The sequence below is a fragment of the Quercus robur genome, chromosome 2 (assembly GCF_932294415.1).
Source record: "Quercus robur chromosome 2, dhQueRobu3.1, whole genome shotgun sequence".
NCBI classification, from domain to species: domain Eukaryota; kingdom Viridiplantae; phylum Streptophyta; class Magnoliopsida; order Fagales; family Fagaceae; genus Quercus; species Quercus robur.
In genome coordinates, this window is record NC_065535.1 from 80,407,844 (window position 1) to 80,432,617 (window position 24,774).

Consider the following 24,774-nt stretch of genomic DNA (forward strand, 5'->3'; position numbering starts at 1 on the left):
CTTGTTGAAACGCTTTACATAATCCCTTAGGCTTTCCCCTTCTTGCTGCCTTACTATTAGCAAGTAAGAGGTTGGCCTTTTGTGACGCTGCCCCCCAATGAATTGGCAAACAAATGAGTCACTGAGCTGTTCAAAATTCGCTATTAAAGATGCTGACAGCTTACTGAACCATACCTTAGCAGCCCCTCTAAGGGTGGCAGGGAAAGATCTGCATATAACTTCATCTGAGGTTTGTTAGAGGTTCAAGTCTTGAAGGCCCCTATGTGGTCAAGAGGGTCCTTCATGCCATCATAGAACTCCAGCTGTGGCAGATGAAACTTTGGAGGCAGGGGGCACTCCAACACACTGGCTGTGAAAGGTGAATCTGTTCTTTTTGAGCATGCCATCAAGGTTTATTGCTATCTTCCCCTTCATGGCATTCTTTACCTCATCCAGCTCCCATCATAAGCTTATTATCATGTGATCGTTGTCATGCGCAGACTGCCCAGTGCATTCTGTTGTGTCCTTTCCCTTGCTATTTTCAGGGTTGCTAACTTCCTTGTTATGTCTTCTATGGCTACGTTGGTGGTGCGAAGCATTACTGCCCTCTGGATGTGCTCAATGCTTCAACTCTTCGTTCTGCTTCATTAGCTCTTATACATTGGCTGTCAAAGCTTGGATTTACTGAGCCATCACCACAGGATCTGGGGGTGGTGCTGGTGTGGAGTCTATTAAGCGACAGGAGCTTTATCGGTAGAAGCACAATGGTTTGAGAAAGAATCAACTCGTGTTCCCATAAACGGTGCCAAACTGATGAAGCCAAAAATTGACCTCGTCAATATGCTCCTCGTTAATGTCGATGGACGAGCTCTGGTACCTGTTGTCAAGAAAAGAAAGGCAAAGGAAGTTTCATTGGCGTGGCGCCAGTTGAGAATACTCCGATGCTAAATTCAGCTAAATAGTTCTCAAAGAATTCTCTCACAAGTGTATATTCAGTTTTTCATATATCTTTTACTTGAGTTCCATTTCCATTTTATAATTTGCTTTGGGTTGGTATAGTTATGTTGGTTAATGCTCCTCTAGGCGTTTTTCTCCTGAAAGAAACATAGCATTAATTGACAATGAAGATTCTATTTAAAGTGTAATGGATGATCGTTGGGCCATCATTGCCTTTGTAATTGTTCTGGGGCATTTGTTCCTTGTTAGCTGTCCCGATGGCATTTATTTACGCCTTCAATGAATGCAGGCCTGTCTCGTCTATACAGACGGGGTCTTGCCCTTACACTCATCCCCGACTTAGATGCAACTGTGGTCATCTTTAAGCTAGACGACCTCCACTTGATACTTGTCAATAATTAACACTGATATGTTGCTCATTTGACTATCAAATGGAACCTTCCCTATGGAGCATATGTCAAATTTTAAGGCAAATAAATGAATGAGGAAGAAATTGTAATATAATTCTAATATAAGTGTTTTCCTACATATTTTGGAAACTAAAACCTTCCGGTGTTTTCTTAAAGTGGCATAAATATAATTTTTTGAATGCACTAATGATTTTCCATGAACTTATGGGATTTGATGAAAGCCCAGCAAACTGGATTTTTTTTCAAAATAACACTAGTTCTCAAATAATTTCGTTAGTTAGCACGTTTTCAAAAGTATTTAGGAAATTAACATCTCGAGTGTAACAGACTCGATTTTAGTGTGCTAAATTGAGTATAATGAAGACGATTTCAACATGAAACTCGAGTGTACTGGACTTGATTTCTGTCATATAAAACTTGAGTCCATAGGACTCGATATCTTTTAAATTGGCCTTACAAGTCTTTATCTTCTCCGAACCACTTCTCTTCTTCTTCTTCTTCTCTTCTTTGTGGGTCTCGAGTTCCTTCAATGCCTAGATGCATACACAAATAATTGTTCAATCGAACAAGAAACAAACCCAAATTGAACCAAGAACAAGGAAAAACAAGAGAAAAAAAAAAGTTAGCCTAGATTGAACAAGGAACAGGGGAAAAAAAAAACAAAAAAACAAAAAGCCATTGAGAAGACCTACAAAATCAGTGCCGCTGTGGTCTGCGGAGATACTTCCTCTCCTCCACCAAATTACCAAGATTGATTCAGGTATTTGTTTTGGGTTTTGTTCTTGGGTTTTTGGGGGCTAGAAGTGAGTGTTTAGTTTTGTTCTTGGGTATTTGGAGTTGGAAGTGGGAGGGAATGATGTTTGATCCACTCTCCGTTCTTCCTTCTCATCACCACCGATTGCTTTGAAAGTGATTGCCTGAGAGAAGACGAGAGTGTGGGATTGGGATTAGGACTAGGGTTTGGTTCTTGTTTTGTTGTTGTTTTCTGAGTTTGCTGTCGAGAGGAGATAAGAGTTGGGTGGGTTTGTTTTCTAGGTTATCGTTAAACAAAATCGAGTCCTAACGGTCTTGAGTTTCATTGGATGTTGAAATTATGTGCTTTAACTCGATTTAGTGCACTAAAATCGAGTCTATTGCACTCAAGATATTAATTTCCTAAATAATTTTGAAAACGTGCTAATTAAGGAAATTGTGTAAAAATTAGTGTTATTTTGAAGAAAAAAAAATCCCTAGCAAAACTATACGGTGGGAATCTTTTTCCTGAATAAGAATAATTCAATCCATCAAAAAAGAGAGAAACAAACGAGGCAATTTGATTATAATTCAATTCGTGAGGGCCGGAACAAGACGATCCTGAGCCATCTCGCGAAAGCAGGATTGAAAAGGCAAGCAATTAGTTTTATAGAACATTAAAAAAAAAATCAAGCAGGTAGTGGGTAGATGTATAATGGAGCCAATGATCATACACCGTGATTGTTTGGATCCAAAAGTTGTCCGCACACAGAGAGCATATATATGTATATATATAAAGCATCTAAAGGTGCATGTGTTTACACATGCATATATATATATATATATATAATTACACATGCCCATCAAACAAATATATATATATATATGTGTGAGAGAGAGAGAGAGAGAGAGAGAGAGAGAGAGAGAGAGAGCGGTGAATCGATGATTGTTTGTATATAAAAGAGGTGTATACAGTTCAATTGGTAAGGGCCGGAACAAGATGATCCTGAGCCATCTCGCGAAAGCAGGATTGAAAAGGCAAGCAATTAGTTTTATAGAACATTAAAAAAATAAAAATCAAGCAGGTAGTGGGTGTAGACGTATAATGGAGCCAATGATCAAACACCGTGATTGTTTGGATCCAAAAGTTGTCCCGCACTGAGAGAATATATATATATATATATATGAAGCATCTAAAGGTGCATGTGTTTACACATGCATATATATATATATATATATAATTACACATGCCTATCGAACAAATATATATATGTGTGAGAGAGAGAGAGAGAGAGAGCGCGATGAATCGATGATTGTTTGTATATAAAAGAGGGTATACAGTTCAGAACACAACCAAAGGGAGCTCAATAATTCACTAGAGAGAGATGACAAGTCACAGCAATGGCAACTCAGACTCTTTCGTCAAGATGCCAACTATAAAGTTCACGAAGCTATTCATCAATGGAAAATTTGTTGATTCCATTTCAGGTTTCTTTCTCATGCGCGCACTCGATCAGTTTTTTAATTTCTTTGTTCTATTCTTTGGTTGGATTTACTTGACCGCTTTTCCAGATTTTCAATTTCAGTTCTCTCATCTCAACCAACCAAACCGTATCCATTTCCTGTAAAACTTGTAAATAGTTGAACATCTTTAGATTAAATGACACATGTTGTTACTTTACTCTTTTATATTATAATATTGTTTAATAATTGTATACTTGTCTAAATTATTGTTGGGAAAAAAAAATTGCATCAAACAGGGAAAACATTCGAGACAATAGACCCAAGGACGGAAGAGGCAATTACGAGGGTGGCAGAAGGAGATAACGAGGATATTGATTTGGCAGTGAAGGCCGCGTGAAGCTTTTGACAATGGTCCATGGCCCCGCTTGTCTGGCTTTGTATGTATTGTATATTTGTCCTTTATTTTTTAAATGCTTTTTTTCCCTATAATTTTTTTTTTGGGTGAAAACAATTTGATGATTCATAATGGGAAATTGGAAATTTGAAACCAAGAAGTGACACCTAGTTTAATTATAAAATTGTTGACACCTCAACATCCATCTCCTCGGTGTCAAAAGTCTTGTATTCTGATTGGTTGACACTTGAGTTGATCAGCTAAAGTCTTTTGGGTAATTTAATGTTTTAATTTCTGATTAGTTGTCCTTACTTGATTTCCATTGGACCACGGCCCTATTTGCTAGATTAGATTTTTTTTTTTTAGATAGAAGAAGAGATTCAAATTACAAATGTTTTCATTGGAGACACCATGAAGTGCCAGCCAATCGAGTGTTTATTTGACAAAAATTATTTCTGTCAACTTATTTTACTATTTAACTTATTTTTGTCACTATTTATAAGTTTCACTACACTTTTTAATACTAATTATAGGTTGTGGGAATAAAAAATAATTTTTTGTTATACCTTCTAGCTACAGTGAGTTGCAAGAGATAGCAGCCCACTGTAGCAGTTAGTCAGAATTTATTAGATATATTGGCAAAAGTTATTATACATGTGCATTTGATAGCAACTTTTTTAGGCTTTTGCTAATTGCTCTATTAAAAGTATATTAAAATATATTTATATTTAGAAAAGATGATATAAATTGAAGTTTTAAAAAATTGAACATAAAATGTAAAAGATAGAAGTTAGCCAAAAAAAAGAAAAGCTGGACCCAAATGGGCACATATATTGGCAGTTTTTTTTTTTTTTTTTTTGAAGGCGTTTAATTGTTTAGGATCCGTTTGGATATCGCTTATTTTGTTGAAAACTAAAAACTGAAAACAATGTAGCAAAATAATTTTTAAATGTGTAAATAGTACTGTGGGACCCATTTTTAATGAAAAAGTTGCTGAATAAAGAGGTTTGTGGATCCTGTGAACAGTACACGGGACCCACTAAACAATTTTATTCCAATGAAAATTTGGATTGTTAAAAAGGTGGTGGGTCCCGTGCACTGCCACTGACATACACTCCCACGTAAAATGCACACATCAATAAAAAAGAAGAAGAAAACACAAACGCAGCATCGTGGACGCCAATCCAAACGCATACTAAATCTTTCTCAGTTGGAGTTTGATATCTAAATCTGTGAGGTTTTTTTAAAAATTTATTTTCTTACTTAATACAAATTAGAAATCTAAATCTGTGTTTGAAAAATGCCGCTAAGTTGTCCAATAATCTCTTTTGGTATTTATATATTTCATAATTTGTTGACGTTTGTTAAGAAAATTCTTGGGCTTGGCCATTTTTTTTTTTGTTTTTTTTTTTGTTTGTGTGTTTGTGTGTGTGGAAGTTCATGATATCTTCTACCAAAATAAATAAATAAATTTTAAAGCAAAATAATTTGCTTGAAGTCAACTTGTTTTTAAGAATCAAGTAAAATCTATACTTATCACAGTGCAAAAAGTTAGTCACACTTTAGTCTAAAAAAAGAAACGAGGTGGATTGTTTCGGTGAGACCAAGATGAGGTCTCGGTGGGCTACCAAATACCATCCAATTTTGTTTATTCATTATTTTATTTTTGGGTGTTCCAATTTTGAAAAATCAATGTTCATTACTGATTTTGCAATATACCCTAATTTTAAATTTTATTTTTAATTAAAGTTCATGAAACTTACCATGACTTTTAAGTTGAGTTGTGATATGCATTTATGTTAGAATCTCATTTCATTTCATTTCCCTTGTATGTGTGTGTTTGTTTCTATAAAAAAAATCCTAAAAGTTTATAAAGACAATTTTGAAGACTTATATATTTTGTTTTGATAATAAAGTACTAAATAATGTTTTATTAGAAAAAAAAATTAGATTTATTAAATTGGACAAATAAAATGGGAAGGAGAGTAAATTAAGTTTTCTTGGAACAAAGAATTTTTTTTTTTTTGGTGAATAAGAACTTTCATTAACAAACTAAAAAGCCTCTGTGGAAGAGGAAACAAACTGGTCATAAAGTGTGCCCACAGAATCTAGTCTTACAAGCAACTCCAGCTCTAGAGGGGGGTGGATAAATACAACAAAATCTTGCTCCAACAGAGCATCTCGCTTAGCTAAGTTGTCTGCACACTTATTGCCCTCTCTGAAGCAGTGCATGATTTTGACATTAGGAATTTGTTTCAGACCCTCTTTGCAATCAGCAACAAGTGCATCTAGGTGGAACAAAGATTTGAAGGTTTATGTTTTGGGCTTTCAATTGTGTTCATTGCTTTTGGGCACTAGACGTCACACATCCTAAAAAGACCAGGTGGCACTTTTGTATCTCATTTAGTGCATAGTAGTCTTGGACTAAATTTTTACCTTGTGTTTTGAATGTTACATGCATAGACATAGTTAATTTAATTATCATTATTAATACAAGTGCAAAAGAGTTTGAAGGAAAAATATATTTATATGATTTCAACAATTAACTTCGATGGCATATGAGAATAAAGAATTGTCAAAAGCCTTCTATATCAGTAGTATTACTTGTTTTCCTTTATGAGTTTGAAGGAAACAGAATTTGTATGATTTCAACAATTAACTTCGATGGTATATGAGGGTAAGGAATTGTCAAAAGCCATATATCTAGTGGTATTACTTGTTCTCTTTTACGAAGAGAACCAAAGTTCAAATCTCACTCCTTCATTGTTGTAAACATCGAATTATTCATATATATATATATATATATAATGTTAAATCATTTTCAAAACTTGAAGGCTAAATTGACATATTTGATAGTTTAAAAATAACAAAAACAAATAGTAATTTGACCATAAACTATTCATCATACAAGATTGATTGGTGTAAAGTGTAAACATGAAGGCCAAATATGCTCGTGAAACTCTTATGGTTATGCCATTCTTCTAAAACATCACTAATTAAAAGAATTAACCCAATGAATTTTTACTATTGGTTATTATCAAACTAAGATACTAATTAATTTTTTATATAGGTGAAATTCTAATCCAAGTATCTTATTTGACAACAAGAAATTTCATTAATTGAACTAACTAAAACTCACATGTTCTTTTTAGTGTTAATCTACCAATCAAATCTAAAATACATGAAAATATAAACTAAGAATAGATGTTTAGCAACATATGTTGTCACTGAAACTCACAATCGATCCCATTCTTCTCAAAGGGAATTATAAAGTTGCCTGTTCTAACGTACCAGCCTCTTATATCTTGGGGGTAAGAATTTCTTTTTGAAGTAGGCTTTGGTAAATGCAAGTTGAGTGCATATTTATATGAAACTAGTCGCGGACCCGCGCGTTGCGCGTGGTTATTTTTTTGATGATCGTGTTATATATGTATAAACAATATACTATAGGATTCATGATAGAAGGTATTGTCTTGGAATTAGATGTGGAAAGGATAGAACTATAGTTGGCCTTGTAGTCAATCAAGAGTTGATCATCCGTCTTCCCAAGTTAGGAAATTTTAATTAACTTAAAATTAGATAGAAAGAATTTTATAAATTCAAAGTTAGCGTCATGGTAGGTGAAAATTTTAGAGGACTGTAATTAAGTTGTTTCAAGTGTTTTTAATTAAATTTTAATAAAAAAAAAAGATCTATTCGTTTAAAGATAGAGATTAGTATTATAAATAGGATGGGGAAATTTTATTGTATTATGGTTTTTGGAAACATAATTTCTACCAAACTCGGTTGGCTAATTTGTACATTTCCAAGTCAATTGAGCACATTTTGCATGTTACATGTAATTCTTCATTTCCATATGGGTAAGGGCATTCACGATCCCAATGACCCACTCCATTTTTCTTGCATGCTTGGTTTTTTGGGATGCGAAATGATTTTGTTCCAAAAACTGTATGTCGAAGGATTTGTCGATAGTTTTGCAGCAATTGTTTTCCATCTGGTTTGTTTAGAATTGATAATAGTATTTGTATTCCTTCATCATTTGATTCGCATAACAACGCAATTGCCAATCCATACTTTGCATTTTTGTCTCCTTCTATGTTTGATTGAAGAAGGATTTGTTTTCCCAATTTAGATTGATCTTGTACAAAATATTTGTGAGCTCCGACCCAAAATAGTGCTTGTTTGTTTCCAGCCCTAAAGCATTGATGAATGAGTTTTTCTTCATCGTTTCGAAGGAATAATGGATTTTGGAGTAGTCCAGTTAGATTGATGTGGTGAAGAACTTTTTTCCTTTTGGTTAGGCGATTGAATCGCTTGCAGCTGTTTTAAAAAAAAATGAAAAGACATATTAAGAAACTAATGCGCTAGAAAAAATGAACTGGTGACAAAACATGACAATAATCATATACTAAGAATTATACTTGAACATTATTATTATCACAATTGCAATATTTTATTGAAGTTAAAAATATTTTTTCTTTTAGAAATAGAACAATGTCTATAGAATTGCGCAATACTTCACAGTAAAAAGTTAAAAAAAAGAGGAAATTTGAAGTTGTGATATACGGACCAACATTGTTATGAGAAAGAAAATATATGTATATATATATATATATAGATATATACATTGCAATGAGGAAGAAAATATATCTATATATATATATGTAACATCATTCATGTCATGATTTTGGAATACACCATCTATGTAACGTAGGGAAGTTTAATGTGAAGGGCCATAGTCATAAAGAAAAACTCTGCATCTACTCAACCCCTAGGGAGTGTATATTTTTTAATTATTTTGTAATTGCAATATTTGATTGATGAAGCTATAAATATTTTACGTTTTAGAAATATAACGATGACTATAGAATTGCGCACAATGTCATAGTAAAAAGTTAATAAAAAGAGGAAATATAAGATTTCAATATTTTGTGGCACAATTATGGATGTGATTGATTGTGATTAGTAGTGAAAAAGTGGCGAGTTCATATGAAAGTAACAAACATGAGATTTGAATTTAAAGTTGTGTACCTGATTTTGATGTTGCCTAAAAATCAACAAAAAACACAAAACCCAATCAAAAGACCCAAACTCACACTAACAACAAAACCATAGCCACACTTAAGCAGCTCAACCCAATCGATGCGGCATGGTCCAAGCTAAGCATAGTGGAATCAAGGGAGTCAATTTCGTATTAGGGGCAGTTTTGGTTTGGCTAGTAGAACGGAATATTTCGGTACCAGTTGATACTGATGTACCGTTTTGAGAAAACCGCTATTTACATATTTCTATACATAAATATATGTTTATTAATTTTTATGTTTATGTTTATCAATATTAGCTTAAATGACATGTTTTTTAATATTCTTTTTCAATTTTTTTATTTTTGTTATTGTACCAGCCAAAATACCAATATTGGCTAAAACACTCAAAAAATCTCAAGTACAATTGGTACAACTTGGTATTTTTCCGGTATATTTTGAAACATAGTTGATATCAGTTTAAAGGCCAGTTGGTATACTTTTCCAATATGGCTGGTACCGGTACGATATTGACTTCCCTGGGTAGAATAGTTCGTGGTGGTGTTGTTGGTACTTGGTTCATGTCCGGTACAAATGAGGATGAGCTATTGCTACAAAGGGTTTTGTGGCAATAATTTATTGCTGCAACGATTTTGTAGTAATAAATTGTCTTTTTTGTTATATATTTTTAAAATTTTTTTTACACTAACATGTTTAACTATATAAACACTACATTTCAGATTTACATATACTTTAACCTGTCTAAAAACATATATACATAATACTTCATCTAAGGTTAGATAGAAGTAGTTGAAGTTAACCCACATAAAATTCATTAGTCTTTAAAATTTCCCCACGTAAGTTTAGATCTTAATATATACAATTAGTTGAATTTGTAAGTCTAAATAAGCATTCCCTTTACTTAAAAACATTCTTCATACTTCCAAAAAACAAAAGGACAAAATTTGGCAATAAACTTAATTGTAGCCTGAGACTACCACTCCACTTAATTTTTTTTTTATTAGATGTGAATTTTGACAAATGCACTATTGGATTACATATTCTTCATAAATTCTCCATGCTTTTAAATGTTCTAGAAGATCAAAGATCAGTAACTATATCATCAATCATATGTTTAAATTTCAAGGTTTCGTAGTCTAAAATTATGCATAAAATATAAGTTTATGATTTGAATAGTAAATAATATTCTATTGGCACAAAATTTGACATGCGTGTTAAGAATATAAAGAACATGCAATCTAATAATTAAATTTTAAAAATATGTAACAATAATAATTTTTTGAGTGAGTTGTAGCCTTAAAGTTAAACTACAACCAAGTTCTGTAGGGAAACTTTTTGTCAAAAAAATAATCAATTTCCTTTGACTTCCAAAAAAGTGCTGCTATTCATGCCTTAATCACAAACCACTTTATTAGTTGTCAACTTCAAAAAAATTTCTAAGAAGTCATATTATACAAGCGTGTAAATATTGTGCATACTTACTAAAATAATTAGTATAACGATCAGAAATATGTGTGACAACATAATAAGTGACACAAACACCCACAAAAAATTTTGTATAAAACTTTCTTTTACTAATATGTGGGATTTGTAACGGTTCTTATTAAAAACTCATGCTTATCCATAAAAGAAAAATCATAGCAACTTCCTTTATTCTTTCGATATAAAGGTTTGTTTGGGATCTACTTATTTTGCTAAAATTGAAAACTTTTTATTGAAAGTATTTCTAGCCACAAACCTGTGCGTTGCGCATGATAATTATTTTTATGGTAGTTTTATTAAATTTTTTTTATACAATTTAAGCTAATTTAATAAAGAGTAATGTATTTTGTAATTATATTTTTATTCATTATAAGAATAATCATAAATGTAATATAGAAACAATCATAAATCATAAATTTAATAATTTTTGTCGTACTAAAATGAAAAAAAAAATACAATTTTTCTCAAAAATTCAAAAGGCAATTTAACGAAAATATTTATTTTTTAATAAAAGTTATTTATAACATTTTGTGAATCATTAAAAAGAAAAGAAAATTTAGAAATTATTCTTTTAGTTTTAAACAAACTTTCTCAAACTTATTTTTTCTGCCTACAATCCAAAACACTGAAAAAAGTAACTAAAAAAATTAATAAAACTTAACTATGATTAATTGGACCAATTAGGAAAAAAAATGTTATTTATAATCTACTAAGGTTATTTTCTTTGCGGAAATTGTAATTTCGTCCACTCAAAACATATTATCAAATAATCAATTATTAGCAAAATCTAAGAATTAAATTTCTATATATGCATTGTTATAAAATAATAATAATTAAAGTAAAATTGCGAAAGATAAAATTTGTCTCTCATCCAATAACTTTTGTTTAGCCAACCTTTGCTTTTCTCTAAATAAATTGCATTATAGAGTACTTTTAATACTATTAAGAGTACTTTGTCCACCACAAAGGATTAAAAAATAAACAAAAATGATTAAAGTCTCATAGTTTAATATCTAAATTGAGCACTATAAAAATCATGCTATCAAATTACAGTAACTACCAAATTAAATTATCCAAATCATGCAATGTATTAGAATAATATTATATTTTTATATTTAATCCTTTATAACGCAATAGGATAACATTTAACAATCAAAGAGAGAGAGAGAGAGAGAGAGAGAAAACTGAATCACATTAACCTAAAGTAGATTAAAGAATATAAAAAATTATCAACCTAAAGCAAAGATACAAGAAAAATAAAAAATAAAAATCCACTCAAAAATTGTGTGTGTGAGAGAGAGAGAGAGAGAGAGAGAGAGAGAACCTTTTTTTTGTTAGGGAAAACTATGCATGGAATGAATGAGATAGTGACAAATTTATAGTAAGAGAGTGTGAATAAGAAGAGACAAAAATAGAGGAAGATGAAGGAAAAGATGAAGAATGATATTAATGTAGAGAGTAGTGGGGAGATGAGAAGGTGGGAGAATGAGAGAAGGAGAAAGGTTAGAGAAGTAGCGGGGAGATGAAAAGGTAAGGGAGGGAGAAAGGTTGGAGAAGTGTAAATATGAAATAAAAAAAAAATTATAAATAATTATAAGAAAATGAAAAAAAAAAAAAAAAAAAAAAAAAAAAAAAGATGATGATGTGGACGTTGACGTGGCTCAACGTGAGCGTAGCAGCATTAAACGCTATGCTTCAGCTTTTAGTAATATATTGATGATTATTTTTCTCCGTTTAGTTTATTTATTGTGTAAAAATACAACTGTACTTTATAGTAACGTTAAAAAAAAAATTATGTCATTAAAAAATGCAATGTTTTAAAATGCTGTATATTCTGTTTATAAATTATGATCAAAGAAACTCATAAAAACAAATGCTAATTGTTTCTTCTTCTTCTTCCTTTGAGGGTGATTAGGATAGGGGAAGGATTATGATGAAATTTGCAGATTTGATTGACGAACATGCAGAAGAATTAGCGGCTTTAGATACCATTGATGCTGGGAAATTGTTTGGTGAATGCAAGACTGGTATTCCCCATTCAGCAAACATGCTACGATACTATGCTGGTGCAGCAGATAAAATTCATGGGGAGGTCTTGAAAATGTCACGAGAATTTCATGCCTATACATTGCGTGAGCCAATTGGTGTCGTAGGACACATCATTCCCTGGAATTTCCCAACCTCTATGTTCCTAGCGAAGGTTAGCCCAGCCTTAGCCGCTGGCTGCACCATGGTCGTCAAGCCCGCTGAGCAAACACCACTCTCTGCTCTCTATTATGCTCATCTTTCAAAGCTGGTATATGCTCCTATAAATTAATCGCTTTTCATGGTTCTAAAGAATATGAACACAGAAAGGATAGTGTAACAAAACAATTCTTGAAAAATTAGGATACAACACTGTGAGATATGACAATTAATAAATTAATATAATTAGGTATATTTTATTTATTTATAGGCCTATTTATGTTTATTTATAAGTTTTTGAAATAAATAATAACTTATCAAAATCTTTAAAACGTGTCTAAAATCAATGAGACTACGGTAGTCTTTTATTTTCTTTCTTAGCAAATAATAACAATTTTCTTCTCATTAAAAATAATAATAATACTACCTTTCTTTGCCAAGGCTGGTATCCCTGATGGAGTGCTAAATGTTGTAACGGGTTTTGGACCAACTGCTGGTGCAGCCATAAGCTCTCATATGGACATTGATGCGGTAATTTAATTCCTAGTTTTCACTTCAATCTTTGTCCTGTATGTGTATATTTTGAGAAATTTACACAGCCACTTCAATACTTTTTATGTGATATTACATCTTCACTTTGCTTGTTTTTCAGGTCAGTTTTACTGGCTCCACAGAAGTAGGACGTGAAGTAATGCAAGCTGCAGCAAAAAGCAATTTGAAAACACTTTCACTTGAATTAGGAGGCAAGTCACCCCTTATAATTTTTGATGATGCTGATTTAAATAAAGCTGCTGAGCTTGCTCTGTTTGGCATCCTATATAACAAGGTGAAGTGGTTTTTAATTTTAATTTTTGTTTTATATCATGTTGAGAATTTGCATTTTATAGATGAATTCGGCTAACAAATATATATGCAGCTTAATTCCATAACTTTTTTTTTTCCTTATTCATTTTTTCAGGGAGAAATATGTGTGGCAAGTTCTCGTGTTTTTGTTCAAGAAGGGATTTATGATGAATTTGTGAAAAAGTTATTGGAGAAAAAAAAATCTTGGACAGTTGGGGATCCTTTTGATCCTAAAGTTCGTCAAGGACCTCAGGTAAAAATTGGTTTTCAAAGGTATACTGGAAACTAAAAACTTGATGGAAGTAGTAAGAACCTGCATGCCTGTAGATTTAGACCCTAACAAAACCATACATTCAAATATTAAATTGTTTTAATGTCTTCCGAATTGTATAATATCAGCAATTTTTTTTTTTTTTTTTTTTTTTTTTTTTTTTATAATAAAAAAAATTAACAGCAAGATTTTGACCCACACCAGGCCTTGTCACGTTTTACTGATCCACTATTCCATTTTTTGTGCTATACGTTCCAGATTGATAAAAAGCAGTTCGATAAGATCCTTTCCTATATAGAGCATGGCAAGAGAGAAGGAGCGACCTTGTTAACTGGTGGTAAACCTTTGGGGCACAACAAGGGGTACTATATTGAGCCAACATTTTTCACTGATGTTAAGGTGCATAATAAACTTCAAAAAGTACATCTGCACTTTGGATTATTCCATTCAATTTTTGGTTCTCCATAGAAGATTAAAAAAAAAATGTTAGATATAATTTAATCAATGTTAATTTATTTTTGGTTGGTGATAACTCTCTTAGGAGGACATGCTAATAGCGAAGGATGAAATATTTGGGCCTGTGATGTCACTGATGAAGTTTAAGTAAGTGCAATTTTCAGTCTCCTTTTCCTTTCTATTTTTTCCCATAAGCTCTTTCAAAGATCAACACATTAAGAAGGCCAAACTGGTTATTATTTTGCATCGACCTCTATATACTTATGAGCAATTACAGAACAATTGATGAGGCGATCAAGAAGGCCAACAACACTACATATGGGCTTGCAGCAGGTGTCATGACCAAGGACTTGAATGTGGCTCACACCGTCTCAAGATCAATCCGTGCTGGAATCATTTGGATCAACTGCTATTTTGCTTTCGACCGGGACGTGCCTTATGGAGGGTATAAGATGAGTGGTTTTGGCAGAGATTTTGGTTTAGATGCCCTTTACAAGTATCTCCAAGTTAAATCTGTTGTGACTCCCATTTACAATTCTCCTTGGCTTTGAACATAATAATCTGGAAAATGGGGATAACGTCTCCAAACAAATTAGTCCCCTGCAATAAAATTCTGAATTATTATTATCCTCTCCCCAGTTTGAGATAATCAAACATTTTAGTCTTTGTATATTTGTCTAATATAAGGCCAGCTCTTTGTCATGGAGTAAAAAGATTATGAAATATGTCCTCGTAGTCTCACCACGAGAATTTGACCAAGTTATCGATACCTTGATAGCAAATAAGGTAATTTCAGCTCAGCTTCATTTTTATGTTTGATGGATCAGATTCTCTTTTTTTTTTTTTTTTTTTTTTGAGAAACAGATGGATCAGATTCTGTAATACTCAGATGGTATGGATTTTTGTGTCAAATAAAAAACTGTGAAGCCATTGCTCAATGCTGTGTAGCCTGTGTTTCACGTCGAACGTGTATACTAGGTCAATCTGGGTTATATAAATGATTATGAGGAGCTTTGATTAAAGATTACGTTTAAGGTGTTGCTGAATGCTGTTCCAGAACAGGACTATTAGGCCTATGATTTTTTTGCCCCTTCCTTCGGTTTGGTGGGATTGAATCATACTAAACGACATTATCAATCTTAAGGAGGCCTTTGGTTCAGATCACAGTGGAATAAGGACGAAGAAAAATAAATGAGAAAAAATAAGTTTGTGTGATGTTTGGTAAGGGGAGAAACGTAAGAAATATTTGGTAGGGTCTGGGCATTTTCTCCCTCGGCCCACCAAAAATCCATCTCTCCAAATTAGAATGAAGACTCTTGTTCTAGCAAAATGACAAAATTGCCCCCAAATTTTAATCATTTTCAAGAGTCTCACCTTCCCACCACCCACTTCCCCACATGGTCTAGGGGCTGTTTGGATTGTCTATTTTCATAACTCAATTCTCAGTTTCCATAACTCATAACTCAAAAATGGTGGAACCCATAACTCAATATCCGTTTGACAAACGATAACTCTGTTTCCATTACTCAATTCTCTGATTTTTGAGTTATGAGTTATGGAAACTGAAAACAGCTCTGTTTTCAGTTTCCATAACTCATAACTCAATGACAATATTGTAATTACACACACATAGAGGACCCACAAATAGTACCAGTCGCACCTTTTGACCACTTTTGACTTCTTTTTTTTCGGGTTTTTTTTATTTTTTTTTTATTATTAGCTTCGGTGAGTTTGGGTACTATAAAAAAAAAAAAAAAAAAAAAAAAAAGCTGCACCGGCTGACAAGTATAGGCCAACAAATAGTGTGAAAAATATTGAGTGATGGAAATTAGATGATGATGCCAAATGGGTGTGAAAAATTGAGTGATGAGTGACGAGTTATGAGTGATGAGTGATGAGTGATGGAAATTGAGTAACAGAAATTGAGTGATGAAATTTTCTTATCCAAACAGCCCCCTAATGTCTACTAAACCTTTATGTCTTCCTTTCTTTTTTGTATCTCCTCGTCACTCTCTCAATGGTAACTCATCTTGTCATCCTCTTCTTCTTTTTTCTTGTTTTCTATACTCTCTCTATTTTCTAGATTTTTTTTTTGCTGCCTCAGATTTTTTTGTTTCCACCCGGCAACGTGTCCAAATATATATCTATACTATATATAAGAGGATTCACTTCTTTGAATTAGATTTTTATGTGGTTCAAAAATACCTTCATTAATGAAAGGTAATTTCTCTTTAGAAATAGGATCATAAATGTCAAATAACAAATTTTATTTTGAATTAAAAAGAGAACTCTTGAAATTTAGGATTTTTTTTCTTCACGTTTATCTTTTTATTCCATAAAATTTAGCATTTTTATTCATTTTTCATCCAAATAAAAGTAAAATACTTTCAATTTAAAAAATAGAAAATAAAAAACTAAGAGAACTCCTAAAATTTATCCTTCTATCCCCCTCACTTTCATCTTCTGCTTATCTCTAAAGTTTATCTTTTTTATTTGTTTGAAAAATAAAAAAATATATATATATTTCCAAATTATAATATATATAAATTATTAAATTTTACTAAAAAAAAACAAATAGAAGAGCCTCTGAGCACGCATAATACTATAAGTTTATATATATGATGTGTTAATTTATATTATTTAATTAGTACAAATAAATTATTTATATCATGTTATGTACTAAGGGTATAAGAGTAAATTTATATAAACTATATTTTTTATCCTCCCATTTTTCTCCTCAACCAAACAAAAGAGTTTTCTATCCCTCCCATTTTTCTACCATTCCAATCAAACATACACGAGAGAAAACTAAATCTTTTCTATACTCCTATATTTCCATCCTCTCACTTTTCCACTTCTCCAATTAAATGGATCCTAAGACATTCTTTTGTTTGGCTGTAAATATCTCAAGGAAAATCAAATGCTCACCAAATTTAAATTCCCACCAAAATTTTTTTTTTAATCAAGAAAAATTTATTGAAAAAAATGATGTCTGGTATAAATACCCCATTTTGCAATTGGGTAATCATTCATGGGCAAAAGGCGTAATTTACCAAAACACTCAAAAAGTAAAAATGTCATTTAAATAGTTTGATAAGCACAAATTCCACTCCAAAATATAATTGAATTCATGATGATCAAAATGACTTGTCAAACATGACAATCAAACAATCCAAATGGTATTTCTGGAATTTCTAATAGACATGTAGAGTTCAAATCATCTCTACCTCAACTATTGAATTATAAATTTAAAATAAAAAATTGGGCATGAAGCATATTGGATTTCCTAAATCAATATCACCTAGAAAAAACTCAGTAACTAAAATTTTCTCCAGAAGAAAATAAAATAAAAACATCCTAATTTTAATATTCTATAGGATCTTGAAAGGGGGTGGTGGTGGTTTGAAACCACACATTTTCTTTTTTCTTTTTCTTTTTTTAATGGAAAACGTGTGAATCACTTTATTCAAGTGAAGAAAATTGAACTACATCCTGCGCACACACATGCTCAATAGGGCTAGAGTATCAAGTCAAGGTGAAGTTGCGACTTGGTGCCCTATTGTATTAGATTGGACATGGAAAGTGACATGTGATCTTTTTTTAACACTTGTTGTGTCTGCATTATGTTTAGTGCATAAAAGCATTGAATGTAAGTCAAATTAGTTAAGTCATCCCTTTCCTTCTATAACCACCCCCTCCCATCAAAAAAAAAAAATATATATATATATATATATATAACCACCCCCAGGGGCGGCTTGATGCATTGATGGGCCTAAGGCGAAAAATGAATTGAAATCTTTTATATATTTAAAAATAACTTTAAAAAAAAATAATCTAAATATTGTTTAAACTCTATTCTCTTGTTAGATGCAAAATTACTAATTAATATGAACCACCTAGAATTTTTTTTTGAGAATGTCTATAGATGCAAAAAATTTGACAAAACTTTTCACATCTATTGATGCGGTAGATTAATAATGGTAAGTAAAAAAGTGATCTTAGTAGTGGACTTAGATGACAGTTAGTAAAAAATTGCCAACTCAATTGTTGTGAAAAATCTTGTGAAATTTTTTGTGTATTGCTTTTTTTTTTTAGAAGTGCTAAATCCATAACATTTTCACAACAAATTCTAGATGTTAAGTTATTACTAATTCTAATTTGAACCCACCATTGAAATTATTTTTTTAACCACCAATAACAGCCAGTAACATCCTGCTATTTAGAATTTATTGTGAAAAATATTGTGAATGTAGAATTTCTTTTTTAGTAAAAAAAATGCTATTTTATTTATTGGCTAATATTTGGGCTTAATTAATAATATTAGAATGAAAGAAATAGCTCTATTGGTTAAAATTAGGGGGCCTTTTTTTTACTTGGGGCCTTAGGCGATTGCCTCTCTTGCTTATATGTTAGAGCCGGTTGTGCCCCCCCCTCCCCCCCCAAAAAAAAATCACGCCCCGAACCTAAGTATATAGATAGGGACGTGACAACTGTCGCATGCTTATAAAGTAAACACTCTGTAAGTGTGTAAGGCCTTTTTAGCCATTAAAATTTATCCTCAAAAATTAAATCAAATAAATCCAAAATACCTCAACAATTTCTTTATGAAATAGATCTCCAATAATTTAATAGGAACAAAATCCAACTCTCATGTACATAATGTCAATTGGCCAATAAATATAAAACTATTAGAAGATCATCCAATCCCAAAATCACTAAGCTTCTTTTCTTTCTTACAACACAATATCAAAACTCTCAAAACTTGCTATTCTTTACATCTGAAACTGGAGGGGAAAAAGGGGTGAGTTGATAACTCAATAAGTAACCAAAATCCTAATAAGTTCTATCAAGTAATAAATCTATAAAGTAATAAGATGTAATATGAGTCTTCAAAAGTTATAACATACTATGTATTTTAAAAATAATTAAAGAAGATTCATAGTCTTAAAATAATAAGTTACAAAAAGATCACATACTTTAATATTACAAATATATCATAGATGGTTTAGAAAATAGTCAGTTTTCCATATATCAAAGGCTATAACTTACAATAGGTTCCAAAACACATAAGCAGTTTTAGTGATTCAAAATAGTTCAACTACATCAAACATTGCTAAAATCACATATGTAGTTTTAAGGACTCAAAATAATTCAAAACTTCAAATGTAATTCATATTCTTAACAATCTTATGACCATAGTCATGCTATATCCCCGTGATTGGGTATTAAAGTACCAATGAATAACCCCCATTGGTTTGGGTATCAAAATACTAATGAATAACCCCCATTGGCTGGGTATCAGAGTACCAATGAATAATCCCCATTGGCTGGGTTTCAGAATCAATTCATAGTTAGATTGTCCATAATCATATATATGACATCATAGTTTCTAACAAACATATATCTTATTCAAATACATACATACATATATATATATATATATAATCATATATTTAATATTCAAATATATTTGTGATATTTCTATATTCTTTACTTTAAATCAATATAGCTAAAAAAAGTAAATTAAAATAAATCTTATATTCAATGCTCATATATATATTTGTGAAAATTCTATATTCTTTTCTTTGAATCAGTATAACTAAAAAAAATTAAATAAAATACCTCATATATTCAGTAATTAGATATATTTGTGATAATTTTTTACTTGAAATCAGTTATACAATAGAAATAAAATTGTAACAACTATAAACAATTTTTAGTAGTTAAAATACGCAAAATAAAACCAATTAGGATAATGTTATTTACCTCAACTAGCCCACGACAAGAACTTTTCCCTAACACCTTCTCTAAAATCCTTAGATCTCATCTAACAATTTACAAGCACCATTTACTCAATAATCATATAATTCAAGAAAGACTTATAATGGTAACTAACTAGAAAAAAAAAAACTACTAAAAATATCTCATAATTGTCTGCTTATCTCACACCAAAATTCCACATAATCATAATATTTTTCTTTATTTATATATATATATATATATATATATTGCCACCATTTATGCCTTAAAAGATAAGGCTATAACACCTAGTAGTAGTACCATGTGATGTCACACTAGACAAGGACTTGTGCTACACTTACTTTACAGCTTTCTTCTTCTTCATTTCTATTTTATTTTTTTTATTTTTTATCACTTGTCAGACCTCAAACCTAAACCCATGCTTATTAGACTTTCTTGTTTTTTCCCCGATTCCATCAATTCGGGCACGGTTTCTTAAACAACCAAACTGTGCAGAAAGTTGACCCTTAGACCCATCACGCCTAAAATCTACAACTTCCAGCTACACTTATCACAACGGAACGCGCGCATATATATATATATATATATATATAGATGGGTTCAAGTTACACCTGGTATAACTCTTATAAACTTATACCTTTTTTACATCATGAATTTCTTAGAGATCTAACGGTTAAAAAAACACCATTAAATGCTATTATTTTCTACCTTATTACCTAATTAATACTAGCATTATCTCTCACCTTATTTATTGTTTTCCGCCAAATAATATTTTCTTCAACATAATCTAACAAAAAAAACTGAAAAATAATCTCATTTTACACCATCTCTCTCTCTCTCTCTCTCTCTCTCTCTCTCTCTCTCTCAGCTACGTTATTACACCTTAAGCTATATTTATAAAAAAAATGATTTGCAGGTACATGGAAAATTGAAACAATTCTATATAAAACCTGCCAAGCTGAATGGGCTACAAGAAATATGTGGAGTTTCATCAGATTTGAAAGAGTTATATAAAAAATTTAATTATATATCTAGATTGATAGATAGAAGAATTGGGTCCTTGGTTCAGCGGTCGAATTGGCCAATCAAGCCCGACTAATATAGGTTTAGAGGCTTATTACCATGGTTATTGAATCTAACGTTCCGTTTGTTTTGAAAAAGAAAAAAAAATTCAAAAAATGTTTTTTTTTTTTTTTTTTTCCATTTTTAGATGTTTGTTTGCAGGTAAAATATAGTCAAACTTGTAAAATATTTTTCATTAACAATAAAATCTTTTATAAAAAAAGTTGTAAAATGTTTTATCTTTAAAAATTTGGTAAAACATATTCCAAAAACATATAGTGACTTCCCCTCTCCCATCAGACCGTGGGCACCAATCATCAGAGCAGTGTCTTTAACCACAAGATTTGTGACCTTGCGATTAGATGGGAGAGGGGAAGTCACTATATATTTTTGGAATATGTTTTACCAAAACATTTTACAACTTTTTTTATAAAAGAATTTTATTGTTAACGGAAAATATTTTACAAGTATGACTATATTTTACCTGCAAACAGACACCTAAAAATGAAAAAAAATAAATAAATAAATAAACAAAAAATAAACAAAAACAAAAACAAAAACAAAAAAACTTTTTTCGAAAATTATTTTTTTTCAAAACAAATGGCAATTTGACCACTGAACCAAGGACCCAATTCTTCTATCAATCTGGATATATAATTAAATTTTTTATATAACTCCTTCAAATCTAATGAAACTCCATATATTCTTGTAGCCCGTTCAACTTGTCAGGTTTTATATAGAATTGTTTGGATTTTCCATGTACTGCAAATCTTTTTTTTTTTTTTTTATATAGCTTAAGGTGTAATAACGTAGCTTATATATATATATATATATATATAGAGAGAGAGAGAGAGAGAGAGAGAGAGAGAGAGAGAGAGAGAGAGAGAGAGAGAGAGAGAGAGAGAGAGAGAGAGAGAGAGATGGTGTAAAATGGGATTATTTTTCAATTTTTTTTGTTAGATTGTGTTGAAGAAAATATTATTTGGTGGAAAGTAATAAATAAGGAGAGAGAGAATGCTAGTATTAATTAGGTAATAAAGTGGAAAACAATAGCATTTAATGGTGTTTTTTTAACCGTTAGATCTCTTAGAAATTTATGATGTAAAAAAGGTGTAAGTTTATAAGAGTTACACCAGGTGTAACTTGAACCCTCTCATACATATATATATATATATATAGGGTCCGGTCTAGGGATGGCAATTTTGCCCCGCCCCGCTTGACCCGCCCCTCCCCGCTTCGCCCCCGTGCGGGTTTTCCCCACCCCGCAAAGGTGGTGGGGCGGGGATGGGTTTACATTTTTTAGACCCACCCCATCCCCACCCCGCCCCATCCCCGCCCCGCCCTGCATTAATAAGGGATAAAAGGTAATTTTTTCATACCCTAAAACCCTACTATTTAAATAAAAATATCATCATCTTATTTTATTTAAGTGGAGATTCTTTTTGAAGAACTAGGCAATTTTTATTTTGTTATGTATTAGGAGTTTGGATTATTTTATTGTGTCATACTATGAGATTTTTGTTGTGATATTATCTTGTTAAATATTTAGATAATATTATTTAGTATTTGCTAAAAATTAGTTTGATTCGATAGAATAAATTTATTTATAATTTCAAGTATATTTTTATCATTAAAACATGTCATTTTATTTGAAAAAATGGTAATAGTTGTAGGGAAAATTAACAAGAAATAGAGTTTTACAGTGTAGGGCGGGGCTTCGCGGGTCTTCGTGGGGCCTTAAGGGGCGGGGATGGGGCAAGAAATTTTCCCCGTCATGCGGGGCGGGGCGGGGATGGGGCAAGAAAAATCCATGCGGGGCGGGGGCGAAGATCCCATCCTTCGGCCCCGCCCCGCCCCATTGCCATCCCTAGTCCGGTCTTAAGTACATATTAAACTATTCATTTTTAAAAACATTTTCTCGCAAATTGAAAAGTTGTCAATATTTTTTCAATTTCTGAGAAAAATATTTAAAAATAATAATTAATTATTATGTCCCCTTAGGGCACACATTAGTAAAATCCATATATATATATATATATATATATATTTATATAAAATTTTAAAATGCTGAGCACAGAAAAATCTGTAGGTAGTAGCGTCAAATTGACCGAAATATAAATCTAAACTTTCTTCATTTGAATCATTAAAACTTTTGAACAATTAAATAGTTTTACTATTGGTCAAAATATCCACATAAAAAAAATATTCTAAATACCCCATAAAAAAATTTACTTAAATACCCCTCGTTTTATTTTATTTTATTTTTTTCCGGGTATTACAGTGCAATACAACAAGTCCTTTATTTTAGCATAATTAAGAATGGCATACTATTGTTTACAGGTTACCGATCTCATATTATGGTTCACGTCATTGTATATTCGAGCTCAAATTTAGGGCCGGTTTGGATGGAAGGAGGAAAGAGGGGAAGTGAAGTAGGGGGAGAAAGGAGGGGAAGTAAAGTAAAGTTGGCTGAAAATATGATAATTTTTGGCCAAATTTACTCCATTCTACTCTACTTCCTCTCAATTCAAACAGACCATTAAGGTCTTAAAATTCAAAGAGTTATTATTTATAAACTAAGTTTTCCTCCAAAATATGTGATCATTTATAAAACCATCAGCGTTGATGAAATCATATGATTCACTAAATTATAAACTAGCTTGTAAACCCATGCATATGCATGAATATATTTTAAAAATGTACATTAAAATGCACAGTATAATTCCTACATATATAATTTAAATACTCTTGATAGTCATTCTTATTTTGTTAACTCTTTAAAAAGTCTTGCAATATTATTATTAGGTAGAAAAAGTCATGTAAGATTATTATTACTTCTCAATTTTTGTCATTGTGAAGCACATTTTTTTTCTTCTTTTTTTAACGATTTATTAATTCTAAACTCTTTGATTTTTGTACTTAATAATTCACCTGAATGAATAATTATGATGTGCTCTCACATTTGACTCAAAAATTAAGAAATAAAAATTTCTCTAAAAATAAATAATTTAAAAGATATACATTAAGATGCATAGTATAATTCTTATATATATAATTTAAATATTATTGATAGTCATTCTTATATTTTTTTTAACTCTTTAAAAAGCCTTGTAATAATATTATTAGGTATTGACCATTTTTTTTATGTTTATTAATTCTAAACTTTTTTGGTTTTTACACACAATAACTCACTTGGATGAATATATATAATATGGTCCTACATTTGACTAAAAAATTAAGAAATATAACTCTCTAAAAATAAATAATTTATTACACATGACGTAAAATTTGATTTCAATTGTAGAATCTAATTTTTTTTTGAGAAAGTTGTAGAATCTGATTGGATCTAAACTCTTCGAGTTTTGCACCAAATAATTCACTTGCCACAAAAATTAAAAAATTAGATGGGACACATGACACAAAATTGAATTTCAATTAAAATTCAATTTATAATTTAATTGAATTTAGACCTTTTGATTTTCGTACCTAATAATTCACTTGACATACAAATTTAAAAATTAGATGATCACGTGGTGCAAAATTAGATTCTAATTTAGAATTTAATTGGATTTTCTCTCAGCTCCGGCTATTAATATATATATATATATATATATATAGAGAGAGAGAGAGAGAGAGAGAGAGAGAGAGAGAGAGAGAGAGAGAGAGAGAGAGAAGTCATATTACTATTAACTAAGTCATGTAAGTAAAAATTAGGACAAAATTTGGTTACAACTCCAC

General features: G+C 31.2%; 1 pseudogene; it reads left to right on the forward strand.

Moving 5' to 3' along the window:
• Positions 1-3,324: 3,324 nt before the first annotated feature.
• On the forward strand, positions 3,325-15,030 carry LOC126715255 (aldehyde dehydrogenase family 2 member C4-like; annotated as a pseudogene).
• The last annotated feature ends 9,744 nt before the right edge of the window (positions 15,031-24,774 follow it).